The sequence below is a fragment of the Crocodylus siamensis genome, chromosome 2, assembly GCF_052110815.1.
Source record: "Crocodylus siamensis isolate JL-2025a chromosome 2, ASM5211081v1, whole genome shotgun sequence".
NCBI lineage: Eukaryota > Metazoa > Chordata > Crocodylia > Crocodylidae > Crocodylus > Crocodylus siamensis.
In genome coordinates, this window is record NC_143396.1 from 168,756,639 (window position 1) to 168,774,717 (window position 18,079).

General features: G+C 47.3%; 1 pseudogene; it reads right to left on the reverse strand.

Annotated features, from left to right (window-relative positions):
- Nucleotides 1-1,443: 1,443 nt before the first annotated feature.
- On the reverse strand, nt 1,444-2,618 carry LOC149871212 (mas-related G protein-coupled receptor member H-like; annotated as a pseudogene).
- Nucleotides 2,619-18,079: the final 15,461 nt, after the last annotated feature.

An 18,079-nucleotide genomic window follows, 5' to 3' on the forward strand; every position in this document is an offset into this window, starting at 1 on the left:
ACAGGCATGCATGGCATTCTAATAGAGGAAGCACCTGACTGGAACCTGTCAGAAAACCCTTGACTTCCTAGCCATAAAGAGGCAGCAATAGACTAGCAATCACATCTCCATGGCAGGAAAAGAGTGAAGATGAAGAATGCAGAATCAGCAGTCCCGGGCATGCAATGAGTGGCAAAGCAAATATTCGTTTACATCCTAAGCCTGTTCCCAATGCACTGGACTCACCTGCCTCCACTACAGTACACCGTCCATTGTAAGGGATGCATAGCAGCAGTGACCCACAAGGAAAGATCTGGAGCTTCCTGGAGTTACTGACACACAATATTTGAGAGAAGTCAAGAACACAAGGCAAAAACACAAACTGGACGAAAAACATGGGGAGAAAGTTTGAAAAATCCTGAGCTTACATGTTGGCACAGTTTATCCAGCAAAATTCATCAAACTCTTTTAGACTTATTCTTGATTCCAGGAAGTCACCAGGCTTTTCCCACCTATTATGAACAGATAGATCCAGGCCTTCTGTGACTTGCTAGTTACTTAAAAACTAGAAGTAGCACTTGGAACAAAGAGTGTGCTACCCAAAATAAAATGTTAGCGCTTATCCTATATCTTAGGTTACTTATAGTTATCTATAGGTGTAACAGGGATAACTCACTGGATCCTTTCTGTTGGTGGCTCCGCCTTCCTGTCTTGGGTAACTGCCTGCCTACTTACCTGCCATGCCTTGATCTTAATTGTTTGAGTCATGTAATTAGCGGGAGGCTGCCCACTTTATATGCCCAATGTGAGAGGGCACTATCTGCGGCTCCTTTTCCCTCCCCTACACCGCAGCCCAAGCCTCGCAGATGGTACTTGACTTGGTTTGCCCTGTGCCTTGGCCCTCTTCTTTACTTCTGGGCCCCCCCCCACTGCCCCTCCCACTCTGGGGCGCCTCACTGCCCCCGCCCACTCCGAGGCTCCTCGCTGCCCCCTGGCTCTGGGGCTGGAGCCAATGTGCCCCCAAACAATGCTGTGCCCTCTCTGGCACCAGGAAACCCCATGCTACTGTGGCATCCCTATGAGGCCTCCTCCACCCCTAATAGCCTCACCCGGTCCTCCGGTAAAATAGTAAACACAAAACACAAAGCCCCTGGGCTATAACGTAAATGAAACCGTCCGGTCAAAAACCATGTTCTGTCCCTGCCGGGAAAATGCTCCAACTCAGCCACAACCAGGGGATGCTCCTGCAGTCTAGCTTCCCCTTTCTCTCCACACTGGCTGAGCTCCCCCCTCCTTGGCTCTCCTGGCCTTATGCTTGGGGCTAAGAAGGGGCCAAGCCCTCCCCCTTCCTGTCAACTGATCCCCTTGGTTCCCCTAGCAACCAGCACCTGTGCTGCCCTGGTGACTGGCAGTTGCGCCTCCCCCTTCTCACCACTAGGGGTCTCTCCTGAGCCATTTCTGCTTTTAGGCGCAGAACTCTCCGGTGCCCTGCAACAATAGGGAATAAAGAGGGAGAGAAAAGGTCAGAAATGGTTGGAGAAGGGGAGGGAATGCATTTTAAAAGAAAAGAAAAAAGAAAAACTGGGGGGTTGGTACACTGTGACTTGTTAGTTACTTAAAAACTGAAAACAGCACTTGGGAGAAGGATTGTGCTGAGGATGGTGGTAGTGAGTAATGTAGGAACCAACCTGTTAGATCATTCACATTTCTGATATCTTGGACTCTCTAAATAAAGGGAAAGCTTCATCCCCAGGACTTCCTCTTTCAGGCTACTTGTTTGGGAATTTAAGTGGCTGTCTGCAGTGCTTCAGCTATTCAGATTTCACCTACCTCCCCACAATCTTCTCTCTCATAAAAGGCTCTCTGGAGGGCAAGTTTGACAGAGTGCCTGAACCGCCATTTCCTATAGCTTCCAACAAGGAAATAGATAACAGGGTTGATGCTGCTATTGGCAGAGGCCAACAGGAGACCTGTGTCAATGTCCCACATACCGTGCATTCAAAAACACATAAAAGCGCTCAGGGAACAGCAAATAAGAGGAAGAATAGGACAGTGAGCAGGATAGCAATGTAGAGCCTTCCTGGCTGATGGTGCTGTGAGATGTATTGGATCCTAATGAACAAGATCAGATTGGAAACAACCATGATGGGAGTTATAATTGGGAAATTCAAAATTAAAAGTACATACCGTGTCATATAACGCCTTTCATGTGAACCATAAGAACAAAAAATAAACCTGAGTCCATTCATGAGGAATGAGAAGGTCCACAGCAGGGCACACAAACAACCAGACAAGTGTTTTGGATGGTGGATTTTGTGCCAGATAGGGCAGAGGACAGACAGACACCGCTCAGTGCTGATGGCTGCCAGGAGGTATATGCTAGTGCTATATGTGAACACAGCAAGTCAGATGAAATACTCTGAATCAAATTGTGAATCTTCACAAGTGAAACATTCAGCTGTAAGAATGATGAGAAAACCAGCAAGGCTGAGCAGGAAGCCAAGGTCAGTAACAGCCAAGTTTAGGATATAAACTGTAAAAGGATTCCTCTTAATGCGGCAGCCAAAGAACCATAGAACAATCCCATTCCCCATGAGCCCAAACAGGCAGATAAGCACAGCGACAATGTTCTTTGTCATTCTAGGTGAAAGAGGTTCACAGTGAGTCCCATTATGTGTATTGTTGTGCCCCAGGCTGGATTCTGTAGATGTTGTGTTCAGCTCTGTCATCATGAAAGCTCCAGTTCAGGATGGCAGACTGTCCTGGTTACTCTCTCTCAGAAGAACATATTATACCAAAAGAGACAGAGCATCATCAAGTGCCTTGACAATCCCAGCTAGGTATGGATGAGACAGGTCCCTCTGAGTGTGAATGATAAATGCTATCAGAGGTAATGACCTAGGGGGAATCTAGGGAGGTTCAAACAGACAGAGTCAAGTTAGGTGCATGGACACCAGTCACCAATAGAGAACAAATTACAGATGAAAGAAGACTGGAAGAGGGAGATGGGGAGAAAAATGAATTTTGAGGTGTCTCCAACCCTGTATGAACAAGACATGACACAGTGAAGGGTCTGGGGTTCAAAACTGAAGGAGATCTATAGGGGAAAAAGGCAGAGATCTGTCACATGTCTTCCTCAGTGGTAACAAAGAACACAAAGTCCTTCCAGAACATTTACCCTCCTGTTATCTCACACCTTGGTGTCCAGGGGACCCTGGGCTGAAGTAGATTATCTTCACAACCACAGTGTCTCATCATCACCAATTGTGATTCCCACTAAAGTATCCATGTATGAGAATCTCTTGTGGTATATTTGCTTATCCAGGAGCCAAGTATTTCCCTTCCAATCCCTGCACATTGTTTGACCCCTAGAGTCCTTTCAGATCTGATCAAAGGAAGGTCTTCTTCACCCTGTGCAAGGCTGGATGTAGAGATTATGGTATCAGGACTTCTCATGACTACTGAGCAGTTTTCTGAACTCCAGAAGCATAGTGCTCTGTTCATTGCTTCTTATCTCTTAACTACAAAGGAAATAACAAGCAGATATCTGCAAGAATAGATTTAAAGGGAAGACCTGCTCTTAACTGTGATGGTTTAAACAAATCTATCATTCCTTGTAGGATAAATTGTTTTTTTCCTGGACCAAATTGAAAGTGCACGTGCATCCATGGCTACCATCCTAAGGCAAGCTCCACTGATTTATGTGGAGCAAAATGTGGTGACACCTTATCCCAGGACATTGCAAAATGCATGTGTATGGCCTTGGGGAATCATTCTTGGTGATCTTCTAGGTATCCCACAATGTGCCACTCCCACCCCAGATGCTTTGAACTTGAAGTGGCAGCTCTAACATGGGGGGCAGAGCTGCCCAGAGGTGACAGATCAGAGGTTGCCTTGCCCACCCACTTAAAGCCCACTTTGGTGACTTGCCAGGCATTTTGTGCTCATCAGCCATGCACTTGAGGTCAGCATTGGAACTGGGTTTTGAACATGAGCCACCTCAAAGATGTTCCATGTCCACATGTCCACCAGAAGCCTTGACGCCACCAACCACTTCCATGTGTGAGCATAGCACAAACTGGTATTGGGATGAGGTAGTGGATATTATCACCCTCTGGGGAGAGGTAGAAAAAAAGGAAGTGCTCCAGTCCTCCACTGCAACCAGGTGGACTTTGAATGGATCACCACAGACATGGTAATCAACAGGTACAAGTATTACTGGCAACAATGCTGCTTGAAACACAACATGATGGGGCAGTGTTACATGAGGGACCGGCACCCCAACCTCATCTTCAGTACATGCAGGACTATATCTACCTACTGCAAACAGCTGTCCCACATCCTCAGAAGGCACAGCATGGTGAAGCCCTGCTATTTCATAGACATGACATGCATAACCAGGGACAGCAATGTGGACATTGATGCTATTATGGTAGAGATGAGAGACTGTAACAGGGTGGCCCGTTCCCTTAAGAGGAGGCAGCTAGCCTGCAGCTGTGTGAAAGCTAATGAGGGAGTGACTCCCTGGGAGTCAAAAACCCAGCAAGAAAAACCAGAGGGAGGTATGGAGGAGAAACACCAGAGACAGGAGACTTCCGGGCTATGAGGAGGGCAAGCCTGCTGTGAAAAGTCTGGAGCCACTCTGGACCCCTCCCAGTGTCCAGCACAGTAAAATATCTTTATTGTGTTTACTTGCTTTATTTGTTAAAATACTGCATATTACTGGTGCATGCTGAGAGTCACCCCAGCCCAGTGGCTTTAAAAGACTTGGTATTACTGAGGCTTGTTGAGAAACACTTAAAGGAGCAAAAGCCTGATTGAACAAGGCACAGAGGCAGCAAACCACTACAGTCACACAGCCATTTGAGCCCACCTGATAGAGCTTCCCTCTGGAGACAGGCAGTTCTTAGTGTGTCCATGTGTTTCAAGAGACAGCAAGAGAGATGCAGATGTTCAGCTGCTCGCTGTGTCTTCATCACAGCTGCCACCCCTCCTCCTGGGCAGTCTTTAATTTATATAGACCTTATGTCCTCACTCTGGGGTCCAATGGAGACCAGCTTAAGTTAGCTACAAGCCAATCAATTGGCAATACATCACTGATTGCTGGATAGAGGGACAGTGGCATTTGCCTCCCCTCCCAGTCGTGATATCATTGCTTAGAACAATGGGGAGTTTAGCCCCCACCACCCAGCTGTGTGAGGCCAGTCACACAGGCAAAGAAAGCAGGTTCCCCGTCCCTCAGGAATGCATCCAGCTCAGGTTTCAACTCAGGGTTACCTGAAGCAGATGGGGCCAGGGGTGCCTGCCCTCTACAGTGACCATGGTAAGTAAATTGTCAGATAGGTAATAAGCCTGATAGCAGAGTTTGGGGAGAGACTGAGATGGCATTCTGCCACAGATGCCATCTCTTCCCAGCAGTTGTTCTTCTTGAAAGAACATCCTCTAGTCAAAGAAAACAAAGCCCTGCTGACAACACCACCTATACAACCAGATGTTGATCTGCTTCTGCCTGGGTCCTTTCCCTTGACTGGAAGGATTGATGAGAACACAACCTGAGCCCAAGACCCCCTCACCCTTGCACCCAAAGCCCTGTAGTCACTTTTTATATGCTTGGGGTCTCCCCTGGCTGTATCATGGGTGCCCACACGGATGAGGAGCATGGGGTAGCAGTCAGAGGGCTGGATAAGCCTCTGTAGTTGCTTTGTGATATCCCAGATCCAGGCTCCAGGCAAGCAGTAAACCTCCAGAGACAACAGGTTGGGTCAGGTCAGCAGATGGCTCCATCCATCCCCCACAGAAGGGAGTCTCCAAACACTACCACCCATCACTTCTGCTTGGTAGCAGTCATCTCGATCCTTCCTACTTTCATGAGGCCTGGCCTGTCTTCCTCCACCAGTGGAGCATTCTCCTCCCTCTCTGCTGCTAGGACTTCATATCTGTTCTCCAGATGAACAACTGCAGGTGGAGGTGAAGATCTCTACTTGCTGCCAGAAGTCACAAGCCTCTGGCTTCCACCCTCTTGGGTATCCATGTCCTCTCTCTTCCCTTGCACTATGTCTGGCATTTCTTCCTCCACAGTCATGGAGGTCTCCTCCAGCATTGAACTGATAAACACTTCATGGCAGAGAATGCTTTGGAACCTAGCCACCTCCTCCTGTAGTTCTCTTTCCTGTTCCCTGAGAGACACCCCCAGGAGGCACCACTCACACCACAGGCATTCCCCAGTGTTGCTGGCACAAGGTGCCCAAGGGAGGCAACAATTGGGTTCATTGCCCGGTGTGCGTCGCACCAAATAAACACACTGGGGGGAGAAGTAGACAGAGTTTATTTGAGCTCAAGTAAAAGGTGCAAGGAGACTGTATTGTCTCAAATCCTGTGCACTTAGCTCTGCAACAGTGTAATTTTTATACTCTGGTTAGTTTTCTATCAGTGGTTTTCCACTAGCTGGCCCTCCTCTTCCTTTTCCTCCCCTTTCCCTTCTCTCTTCTCTCTCCGAGCGGTGTCCTTGCATTCCACAGATAACAGTTTTAGCTCGCCTGTTTTCCAGAAGGACAGGAGATTACAGGCGCCAGAGAAAGGGTTACAAAGGTTGGGCAAGGGGGGGTCCTGGCTCATTGAGCCCAGAGCAGAGGGGCTTCATCGACACTCGTGGTCTTCCATCCCTCTGAGTTACCTAGGGTTATGCCCAGTGACACCAACACCAGCATGGCCATTACTGGAAGAAACCTGCAAACCACAGTCTCCACAGCACCAAGTCTGCACCTGGGTGGAAGCATTGATGGTGAGTGGTCCTGCCTAGACAGAAGCCTCACAGGTGTAAGCAGAGGCAGCAGCAGTAGCACTGGCATTGTGACGTCCTCCAGCCATTTCCTGGGTCACTTAATCTGCCTTCTCACTCTTACTGCTCTTATGCCAAGCAGACCTTCCCTAGCAAACTCACGTGGAAGCTGTTATGTTTATTGCTCATAGCCCCAAAAAGTTCTTTTTTTTCCTGCTTCCTCATGTCATGACAAGCTGAAAGACTTGCCCCTCCAAAAGGCAGGGGGGGGCCCATAAACTGGCCTAGAAACTGATCTGTAAATTGGCTGAAAACTGCTTACCCTGTTTGCTGCCCCTGTTCTCAGGTTCCCTGGTCACTGACTCCCTGGTCACCTGGGGAGTCTCCTTTGATACTCTGCTGGGCCTGGACTGACTCTTCCCCCTCATTAGGGCTTCTGTCAGGCCCAAGCAGCAGTCATTCAGCAACCAACAATCACTCATCAGTCAGCAATCACTCCCAGCTTCTCAGAGCACACACCCCAAACATACACAGCCCACCGAACATATACTCAGCAAACCAAAGGCACAGGCAGCTGGTTCCATGTATCTTCCCTGGGCAGGATCTGGTGCCTGACTTCTCTCTCCCTTCTCCTGCTTGCCCCCAGCAACTTCCTGCAAACTTCTTACTCTGATTTCAGCTCCTGGTCACTGGTTCCCTGCTGACAGGCTTCTTGACCTCACCCTGACCCCGTTCAGGATTTTCGTTTCTCTTTTTCTCACATGTTTTTGGGACCACCAATGAAGGGATTTAGCTACATGCATGCTCAGATGCCAAATTAGTTAACCTCACATGCTTTAAAGTGAAGACCAAAGTGCAGATGGTTTTGATTCATGAGCTGCTGTTTCCTGATAGACCATAAAGACAACAACCTTCAAAGTTTCATCAGTCCCTTTGCTCATGCATTCCAAGAGTTTGGTCTTACAATCAGCATCAGGAAGACCAATGTTATGGGCCAGAACATTGATTCACCACCAGCAATCACAATAGGTGAAAATATATTGGATGTTGTAAGCACATTTAAGTACATTGGCTCCACTCTTACCAACAATGTATCGCTTGATGCTGAACTGCATACCCCTATCAGCAAAGCATCAGGTATCATGAACATTCTGAGCAAATAAATGTGGAACAACAGAAAATTTACTGTTTAGACCAAGGCCAATGTTTATCATGCTTGAGCCATCTACACTCTTTTTGTAAGGCAGTGAATCCTGGACCACATACTGTACTCAAGAAAAGTGTCTCAACAGCTTCACTTATTTTGCTTTCACCATAATCGAGGACTTTTCTGAAGGGACAAACATGCAAATCTGAGATCTTGGAATATGTCAACATTATGAACATCCATTCTCTTCTTAGTCAGTGTCAACTTTGATGGTTAGGTCACATGTGGAGAAGGGATAATGACCGTTTACCTAAGGATCTCTTGTCTGGGGAACTATTTACAGGAAACAAGAAAACAAATGTAGGCATCCTTCTGGTTCAGAGATGCTTGCAAGAGATATATGAAGGCAATGAACACTGAGCCACAAACAACTGGGAGAAGTTTGCTGAGGATCAGAGTGCTTGGAAATTCTCCATTAAGCATGGAAGAAAGGCTTTTGTGGAAAGAAGAGCCCAACGTGCAGAGGAAAGAAGAACTCTGCACCACATTCAGGCTCGTTTGATATGAACTTCAAATGTCATAACTGGAAGGGACTGCCACTCAAGAATTGGGCTCTATAGCCGCACTCACAGATGTTCAGCAAGCTGATGCCTCACTTGGCCCAATTCTATTGTCTTGTGAGACAAACAAATGCCTACTTCCATGTTTATACTAGTTTTTGAAGATTATCTTTATAGCAGATGGTGATATGGTATTTAGCTCAGTCATTTGAAGAACTCTGCTGAAGAAGGTGGGTCTCTTTCAAACCTGACTTCTCAAAAATACACACACACATATATACACATGCCTCTGAGCTAGAAGGAGATGAAGAATAGGATGGGAGCTAGGAGATGTGGAAAAAGGAGAAAGAGAGAGAAGAATTTTGACTTTTTAATAACTTTATTATACAAATTTTAAAAAGATATTATTAAAATGCAAAAGTATGTGGCTGAGCATAAAACACGTGCCAGCAACAAAAAACAACATTTCTCTAGAGACTGAAACTATGGGTTACACATGCTGGACCAGCTTTCCCTCTTCCAGCTTGCAGCATGCCCTATGCCCTATTGATGACCCAGTGCAGCACAAACTGATCCATGCTTTCTCGTAACTTGAAGTATCCAAATTCAAAGGGGACATCTACCCAGACCAAGAAGCAGAGGAGTTATAGGGTGTCATCAGATCTGACCCCTGCAAGCCTATTTCTTTAGTTTTTCAGAGTTGCTATCTTGACCTAACTGGGGGCATCTACACATGCCGTTGTTACTGTGCTGTCAGTGGCAACTAAATGATGGCACAGTAAGAGCCATTACTGCATTGTACCAGCAGCAAATGGTTATTTTTAGCCACTACATCACCATAGCAGTGCACTATAGTGAGGGAACATGTCACTATGGCAACATAGCTGTGGCATCATGGTTTTTGACCATCGATGCTATGTCACCATAGCATATATATACACACACACACACATATATATACATACACACACATATTTTATATGTATATACACGTATACATATATTATATATACACATATACATATACATCTATATATACACACACACATACACACACATGCACATATACATATAAATATACACATATACATACACACATATATATTATATACAATATATATGCACATATACATATATACACACACATATACATACATATATACACATGTACATATATGCACATACACACGCACATATATGTACACACACGCACATATATACACATACACACATATATAAGCATATACACATATAAACATATATATACATATATACACACACGCATATACATACATATTATATATACACATATACGCATATATATACACACATAAATATACATATGTATATATACACATGCATATACATATGCAGACAAACACTTGTATATATAAACATATACACACATCTATCTATATATACACATATATATTATATACATATACACATATATGTGTATATATATATATATACACACATATGTGTATATATATATACATACACATATGTATATATATACAAACACACACAAATATATATACACACGTTCATACACACACATATATATACACACATGTATATATACATATTTATACACACATAAATGCATATATCTACATATACACACACATACATATATATACACATATATGCACATTTATATTATATATATATACACACACACACACACACAAACATCTATATATACACACACATATACATATATACACATATATGCATATATGTATACACATATACATATACTATATATATACACACACATGCATACACATATACATATACATATACACATGTATACATACATACATACATATATATATATATATACACACACACACACACACCTATACATGTATACTTATATATATACATATATGTGTGTGTGTATATATTTATATATACATAGAGAGAGAGCGAGAGACACACACACACACACACTCTCACACTAGCAACTTAGATACACACACGTTCAAAATAACTAGTTTAGGTTCATGCACACCTATTACCAGTTTAAGCCCGTACACATTACACACACCAAATTTAGACAAAATCAGTTACCAGTTACCAACACCTGCACATCCAATACACATACATGGATTACTAATTCATATACCACACACACAATGATATCTATATATGTATATATACATGTGTATTCACTAATTTACACACATGCCACTCACCTACACATACACACAAGTGAGTCCCTAAGTTGGGTATTGTGATATGTATGTATGTATGTATGTATACATGTATGTGCTTGGTGTACTTGGAATACCTGGGGAAAGGTTAATGTAAGAAAGTAGAAGTGTAGGGAGTGAAAGTTGCTGAAAATGAAAGTCACTGGGACCAGGATTAGAACTGGTAGACTAGAGGGTCCTGAGCTGAAGAACTGAGAACCGGGGGTAACTTTAGGTTAATTGACCTTTGTAACTGCTGGGCCTCGAACAGTTGCTCTCGGGCAGCTTTCGCTCGAGTGATTGGTGTCAAGCGTCTCACAGGTTCACATCCTCGCCAGATGTCCTCCACCCAAGTCTTCAACCCCACGCTATCCTGCCAAGGCTTGTTGGACCTCAGTGTGCGGGTGTCACGATGTCCTCTGCCCCAGTCCTCAACCCCGCGCTATCCTACCAAGACTTGTTGGACCTCAGTGTGCGGGTGTCACGGAGCGGGGTCCAGGGAGCAGCCGTGATTTCTCTAGTGGGCCCCCTTTACTGTGCCAAGTAGGCAATTCAGCACCCTCGTTCTTGCCCGCCACGTCTTGCTGTTATATAATTTTATAAGGGAGGCTGCCCTTTTCCTCTTGGACATGGTGCTACGTTCGTCCTGACCCCTTATTCTGTAAGGAGTGACCTGGTGCACCCCCCCAGCTTTATGGGCTACGTGTCCCTCCAACCTCCCCTTTAGCATGCCCCAAGCCTCACAGATCTTCCGGACATTATTCCGCCAATATACCTTCCCTAGAGGCCCTCTCAAAAGGCCTCCACTCAACTGTTCACCCACACCGGGCCCTTTTCTCCCATAAGTGCCCTCTCATGGGGCTTCTCTCAGTACGCGCCCTCTCCTGGGGCTTCTCTCACACAGACAGTGCCCCACTGGGGCCCGTCTCTCTGCGTTTCTGTGCTCCTTGCCTTTACCGGGCTTCTCAATGGGCTTGCTCCCCTTTCCGGGGCTTTTCCCTTACAGGCAGTGCCCCACTGGGGCCTGCCTCCCATACGTCCCGCGATCACCCACATTCCAGCCTGCGCCTCATGCTTCCCGCGGTCTAACCCGCACTCGGGCCTTGTCTCCCGCTCTTCCCACGGTCACCCACACTCGGGCCAGTGCCTAGCGCTTCCCACGGTCTCGCGCGCACTCAGATCTCGGCTCCCGCACTTCCCACAGTCGGGGCTCAGGTGGCCATAGCCGTGCCTGGCCCCCTGACCCTCCGTTTGGGTCTTCCACCCTGCTCGGGTTTCTCCAGCTATCGCCCACCCAGGGCTGGGGTCAACACACCCCCAAACACTGCACCACCCCGGCGCCAACAGCTGTGCCTTCCCTGGCATCACTCGCTGTGCCCTTACAGGGCACCAGGAACCCCTCACGCTACTGGGAGCTCCCCTGAGGCCTCCTCCAACCTCTACAGCCTCACCCAGTCCTCCAGTATAACAATAACAAACCAGGGAACATAAAGCCATGAGCCAACTGGCTATAACTCAAAAATAAACCTCCTGGCTAGAACATAAATACTGTGCCACCATGGCTCACCTTCCACGCCTCCCTGTCAGGGTTCTCTCCACCCCGTACCATGCTGCAGCTGCTTGGGCAGTCAGGCTGCTCTGCTCTGCTCTGCAGCAGAGATGCTGCTCCTTAGGCTGCCAGAGGGGGACTGCCTCCTAGGCTTCTGCCTGGGCTTCCGCCTGCCCCCTTCTGGTCACCTGATCAGTGCGGTTGCCTCAGCAACCGGCACCTGAGCTGCCCTTATCCCTTCATAGGAACAGGGCACCTGAGTGCCTCTGTGACAGCGGGGTTGTCTTTTGGGTGCACTCATTGGCCCATGGCTTACCCAGCAGTTACTCACAGGGCTCCACCACCCCTACACCCCGGCCTCACACCTCCTGTGGAGGAATGTCCATCCAGCAGCCTCCTCCTCCTGAAGAGGGGGCACCCACAACGGGAACCTTGCATCCCTAACATGCCTAGCCATCACCCCTCCCTCGAGGAAAGAAAGAAAAAAAAGAAAAGCTATGGGCAAGACCAATCCTCTGGGGCTCTGACTTGGCCTCACTACTTGGGGACCCACTTCTCCTCCTATACCCTGTAGCCAGGGAAAATGACCAAAAAAAAATGCCTTAACAAAAATCACTGGGCAACCTGCCCCTCTGGCTTCCCTTCTACCCTTCCCAGGTCTCTAAGGGCAATGGGTTGTCATCTTCCTCCCATCGCTTCTACATCTGTCCTCTCGCCTGCTCAATGACCCATCTGGATCCAGCAGCAGTATCAGCCCTAACAGCAAGCCCTCTGGGGTTCTCCTGGGGTCCTCTTCTCCCTGATGTGTCTTCCTCGGCACCCCGTCGTCCCCACACTCCCACCTGCGGTCTGCTCCGTCTCTCCAGATCGCCCTGTCGATGTCCCCAGATGGCGCTCCGGTTCGTTCCCTCGCCGTCCTGTGCAGATCAACATCGAGGTGCTCCTCCTCATTCTGCCTGCATTCACTCCAGCTGGCTCCAACCCCTGGATCCTGTGGGGAGCGACTTCTCTGCTGCCGGCATCAGGATCAGCTCTCCTCCCTGACCCACCACTGCCTCCGCAGCATGCGTCGCCATTTTTATTCTCACTGGCCGGCATTTAGCACTGACGCCACTGGCCAGCCACAGCTGGATAAACAGGCAGCTGACGAGCTTTGCGGGCTCCTCCTTCCGCCCCTTGTGTGCTGCGCTCCAAACTGCTGGTGATTATTCTTTGTTACGGTGTTTCCCGGAACAACCTTAATTGATTAAAAGATAAGCCCAAAGCCTACAGAACAGGGGAGCGATGCCAGCACAGAGGCTGGGACTGGAGCCAGAGCTATGGGGGAGCTGAAAAGGTAAGTGGGGAAAGGGAAAATGGACTAAGGGAAGGTGTGGGTGTTAAAGAGGGACTCTGGATGTGGGGAACCAGAGGATTGCTCTAGGGCAGCTAGAGAAGTTGCAGGGAGTGGCAGTAGGTGCTGGGAGCTGGAGAAAGGCTCCAGCTGCTGGAGAAAACTGAAGGACAGCCACGAGGAGCTGGGAAGCTACGGTGGGAGGATGACTACAGAAGGTGCAGAGGAAGCCTGAAAACAGAGAGATGGACAGCAGAAAAATCACAGGAAAAGCAGCAGGAGAGACTGAAAGGTGGCAGGGGAAGTGGGAAAGCAGAGAAAGACAGCAGAAAGTCACAGGGGAAAGGCAGTAGGAGCATGGGAAGCAGGGGGACAGGAGAAAATCACAAGAAAAGCAGCAGGAGAGACTGAAAGGCAGCAGAGGAAACAGGAAAGCAGAGAAAGGCAGTAGAAAGTCACAAAGAAAAGGCAGTAAGAACTGAGAGGAGATTAGGAAACGAATGGAGAGGGGTGGGGGCTAGAGCTGAGAGAGAAAGAGAATGAGGCTGGAATTTAAGATAGGGAAGGGACTGGGATTCAGTAAAACATGACCCAACTCAGGGTTGCAAATGACAGTGGTTTTATTGAACACGGGAGATGGTGACACAATGCCGTATTGGTTCCCTTGCACCAACACACACACATACACACAATGGCAGCAGGGGTTATAGAGGCTTGGTGCAGGGGGAGTCCAGGAGGAGAGACAGAGACAGAGAGAGAAAGAGAGTCCAAATTGTAGGAGGAGGTGTGCAGGTAAAGCTACCTATCCCAGGCTGGAAAGGGGTCCTTGTCCAGTAGGTGTTGTCCAGCACGGGATTGCCGGCAGGGCCTCTGGGTGGATAGGTGGTGTGGCATGGTGTTGGTCCAGATGGAGAGGGCATCCCACTGGGTCTGTCTTCACTGCCCCTTTTTATAGGGGCAGACCTTGTGTGACCCTAGTGACAGGAAGCATGCCCAGGCAAGGGTCAGCCCCTGGCATACTGAGCATGTTTGCTTCATGCAGGGATGTGTAATTTGTAATGGTGAGAGCTGCAGGGTCTTTTGTCTTTCAAATGCTGGGTTCTTGTCTCTGTCCCTGGGTGAGGTCCATGGTTCCTGGATGAATCAATGTGAGGTGATGGCCCAGTTATTACAGGCCATTTAGTAGAGGCCTGCTACCATTGTAGTTCAATCATTCTTAATCATTCTCATTCTCATTCTCCCAGTTTACATGGGAGAGGTATTATGAAGCATATTGTTGCAACATGGGATGCCCAGGCAAAGGACAGAAGATGGAGGCTTGACATATAAAATGGAAACTTGACATGACTTTGGTTCACTTACAAACACAGGCCTAAACCATACAATATCCATATGAAACAATAAAAATCAATATGAAAATGATAATAATACAATATACAACAGTTAGAATCAATACAAACCTAATAATAATACAATATAAAACACTGGATATCCAAAAAGTTGCTACCAAAATAAAAATGTTTAAAGCTTATCCTAAGTCTGAGCTCACTTATACTTATCTACAGGGAATAGAGAGGGGGAGAAAAAGTCAGAAATGGTTGGGGAAGGGGAGGGAATGCATTTTAAAATAAATTTAAAAAAAAAAGAAAAACTGGGGGTTTTGCTACACTTGTAAAGAATCTCTTCTCCCTACAGCTTCCTGCCAGTCCATGAGCCTTCCTCAAAGATCCCACTATACCCTAAGTGTTCTCTGAACATATTCCTCACTCCAGAATTCTATCCTTTCCCGGGCATCGGGTCTTCCGCCAGGCCCTGTATACACTTTCACATAGGCTACTCCCCTGACTCTGGCTGCAACTAATTTCCTCAGGATCCACCATTTAACTTGCCCTGAGGGGTTACCAATATATACACAGGGTCTTCTGCCAAACACTTTTCCCCCATCTCACTTGGTTGGTTTTGGAGCTAAGGAACTTTCTGCTTTCTTACCTCAATCTGGAGTCTGGGTCTGGCAAGGTACTTGCTTCTGCACGGAGCTCAAGAGCTTGCCCTCCCAACTGGACTTGGGACCTAGCCCTGTTCTCCCTTGCACTTCCCAGGGTATCAGGTCCCTTCGCTTCATCTGAGGCTCTTTTGCCCACCTTCTACCAAGGGTGCCAGCCCCTCTTTCTCCACTGAGACATGTACCTGGTCCACTGTTTGTCTGGTTCTGGGTCATCTTTGGCGTTTGACCCTTTTGTTTTAAACATTGCCCCTGTTGAGTATAGCTTTGGCAGCTCTGATTGCTGGTCTCACTTCCTACACTGCATCGTTCCTGTTTCTGTGTAGTTGCCACATCTGCCTTATCAACTCCTTTCTGTTGTACCTGGTCTGGCACCATTAATATTTCAGTGGCAAGTTTGCTAATACGTCTGTCTAGCATTTCTCTTAGGCGGTTCACCTGCTGTGCATACTGGCTAACCCACCGACCCTATTTCCTCTCCATGTACTCTATGACTCTGGGGCTAATTTCTTCCACCCTCATCATAGGATCTGTCTCGGGAGGTCCCTCCATCATTGTACTCTTTTCTTGCTGTTCAACCATCCTCTCATTCTTGAAGCCTCCTGGGCCAGCATCTCCAGGTAGTTCTTGGTCTCCCTGGACCTTCAGAACTGTGTGCTATGCACTCTCTATCTGTTTCTCCATCTCTATTAAGAACTCTTTCAAGCCTTCAATCTGCTGTAAATGTTCCTGGCATTCTGCATTAACCCTGAATGCAAGTTCTCCCAACTGTCTGCCTATAGCAACCAAGCTGTCTTCTCATGGTTGAGGGGTCCGTAACACTCTTTGCTCTATCTCTGCCTGCAATGCCGTCTCCCTGGCTGCACCCTCCTCCAATAGGGTCTTCAGGCACTGCATTCCCCAAGTCAGTTCTTACCTGCCTCCACTCCCTGCAAGTGGGTCCGTAACTCGTCATCCTCCTTATTCTTGGCCTCTACCTCCTTTTCAAGGAACTGTTTTCCTCCACCTCATCCATCCACAACTGCCAGGTGAAGGCTTCTTGCCACATACCCTCCATATGCTCAGAAGGGACAGAATTGTGCAGTCCTGATATTACATGGAGATGATATGCATCGCAAAGAACAGAAATGTGGATGTTGATGCTACCATGGTAGAGGCAGCCTACCTGGTAGGGTGCCCTGTTCTCTTAAGTAAAGGCAGTTAGCCTACAGCTGTATGAAAGATAATGAGGGAATGGCTTCTTGGGAGTCAAAAACTGCAGCAAACAGAATGGGAGGGAGGTATGGAGGAGAAGAAACAAAGGCAGGAAACTTCTGGACTATGAGGAGGGCAAGCCTGTTGTGAGAAGGTTGGAGAGACATTGGACACCTCCTGGTGTCCAGGATAGTAAGGTATGTTTTTTTCACTTTCTTGCTTTATTTGTTAAAACACTACCTATTACTGGGGCATGCTGAGAATCACCCCAGGGTGCAAAGTCCAGTGAGTTTAAAAGATTTGGTATTACTGAGGCTTCCTGAGAAATACTCAGGGAGCAAAAGCCTAACTGAAGAGGGCCAGAAGCAGTAAACCACACCACTACAGACACACACCGCCATCTGAGCCCACCACTGCTCAGACTTAGTAAACAGCCATTGAGCTGTTACAGGTCAAGGACTCTGCATATCTTCAGGACATGACATGGGCAAGTAAACTGCACCTGTAGTCAGAGAGCAACCATCCCATGTCCTCTGTCCATTTCCCATCTGCAACATCCTGCCTGCCCCTATTGTCCTTCACTGGGATCCCTGACCCAATGGGCTCACAGTCCATACCTGCTGTGGCAGAAGGCCACCTCTGTTTCTCCCCAAAAACTCTGCTCGGTGACCATTTGGTTAGGATGGGCCCAGCAGAGGATACACACCTTACCCTATCTCTTTAGGTAAGCTGAGCTGGATACATTCCTGAGAAAGGGGGAAAACCTGTTCCCTCTGCCTACATGACTGGTATCAGCAGCCATGAGGGAGATTCAGAGAGAGAGAAGAGCTGAACCATCTGAAATTTGCTCTCTCTCTCAAAACTCATGATCAAGGAACTGCCTGCCTACTGAGGAAATCTTCACCTGCCTCTGGATGATACTTGTGAGTAAGCTACCTGAGATCTAATTAGATATATAACTGGAAGTAACTCAGATGTGTGATCAAAGGCTACCCAGCCATGGGAGTTTGCTCTATGGGATTTCTCTGATATCGCTCTACTCTGTACCCTATTCCAACCCTACCCCTTGTAACCAATAAAGTTCTCCTTTGTACCTAGTGTGGGAGACTTATTGGGAGTGGGTCTAGATTATGCCTTGGGGTCCTCTTGGTTTGGCTGACTAAGGGAGACCACTACTTGTGCTTCCAACTGAGTGAAGCATCCCAAGTTCTTGAAGTGAATCAAGTACCCTCGAGGGCTACTAGGCCTGTGTTTCCCAGGGTGCACAGAGCCAGAACCAAACCTAGCCCTGAGTGGTGGCAATGGAACCCCCAGGCTAGTGGGTGTGCTCCAGGAA